This window comes from Galeopterus variegatus, unplaced genomic scaffold (genome assembly GCF_000696425.1).
Source record: "Galeopterus variegatus unplaced genomic scaffold, G_variegatus-3.0.2 Scaffold2926, whole genome shotgun sequence".
Taxonomy (NCBI): domain Eukaryota; kingdom Metazoa; phylum Chordata; class Mammalia; order Dermoptera; family Cynocephalidae; genus Galeopterus; species Galeopterus variegatus.
The window spans coordinates 201,411-203,062 of record NW_007729037.1 but is presented as its reverse complement, the minus strand read 5'-3'; positions in this window follow the sequence as shown (position 1 = coordinate 203,062).

Sequence of the window (1,652 nt, the reverse complement as noted above, 5' to 3'; positions counted from 1 at the left end):
GTTTATTATCTCATAATTACTGGAGGTCACAACTCTTGTCATTACTTAGCTGGGTTTTCTGCTTAGGATCTCACAAGGTTGCTATCAAGGTATCTGCCAGACTATATTCTCATCTGCAGGTTTGACTAGAGAAGAGTCTGCTTACATGTTCATTCTGATTGTTAGTAGACTTCATTTCCTTATGGCTGTATGACTGAGGGAGTCAGTTTCTTATGGGCTGTCAACTAAAGGCTGCCCACGGTTCCTCACTGTGTGGCCCTCTCCCTAGGCAGTTCACCACATAGCTACTGACTTCTTCAAGGAAAGCAGGAAGATCTCTCTGGTTACTAAGATTGAGTCTTATCTGACTAAACGTAATCATGGCTGTGACAGCCCATCATTTTTGCCAAACAACTCTGCTGTTTAGCAGCAAGTTACAGGGATTCAAGTCACCTCATTCAAGGCAAGGGAACTACACAGGGATGTTATTCATTGAGGGTTATCTGTAGGTATATCTGACAGAGTATTGAACCAGATAACTTTTAGGTTTTCTTTAAGCTGTATTGTTTAGCAATTAATGAGGAAATAATGAGAATCATGTGATCCTTATCTTTAAGTTATAGTCTCTGAACTGTCAAGGTTCAGGAAGGTGTCTGACCTCCTCAGAGATCTAGAACTGATAAAGCCATGGTACCTACCATCTTCCACAGGGTTAAAACATAAGTAACAGATTTCTACTAGAGAGAGCCAGCGATCCCAAGCCAAAGTATCCTGAGAAAAGTCCAGGCTTGGCTACAAGAGAAGAAAGTGAGGGACCACGAGCAAAAATTGAGATGAAGATGGTAAAGAAAAGGGTGAAGTTGAGCAAAAGTGAGTCAAAATGAATGAGGGCTCAGAGAGGGAGAAGGGCATTTTGAGGTGAGCTCCATTAAATCAATTAATTTTTATCATTAGCCTGAATGAAGCACCAGATGAGAGATTGTATCTGCTTCAAGCAGTGATTCTCAACTTCAGGTGCACATTACAATTACCTGAGGTTTTTTTTTAAATATCCAAGGCCCAGGTCATATTCCAGTCTTATTAAGCCAGAATGTCTGAGGAAGGACCCAGGTCTCAATACTTTTTAATGCTCCCCAGGTAATTTCAATGTTCAGCAAAGGTTGAGAACCAACAATCTACTCTCACAACTCAAGATGTGGTCTAAGGACCAAACCAGCAAGATTAATATCACCTTCTTAGATGCAGCCCTACTGAATCTGAATCTATATTTTAATAAGATTCTCAGGTGATTCCCATGTGATTGACCTGGTTGAAGATCTACAGCAAAGACAACATTGTGTACATAATTGTTTCCTCATAAACATAAACTTTTTCTTAAATTTATTTTTTCTTGATTGACATATGATAATTGTATATATTTATGGAGTACAATGTGATGTTTGGGTACATTTATGCAATGTGCAATGATCATATTAGGATAATTAGCACGTTTATCACCTCAAACATTTTTCTATTCTTTGTGTTGGGAACATTCAAAATCCTCTTGACTAGCTATTTGAAATTATATGGTAAATTGTTGTTAACTGTAGTGTCCCTACAAGAGCTGTAGAACACTAGATCCCATTCTTCCTATCTACCTGAAATTTTGTATTAGCTGACCACCCTCTTCCTCT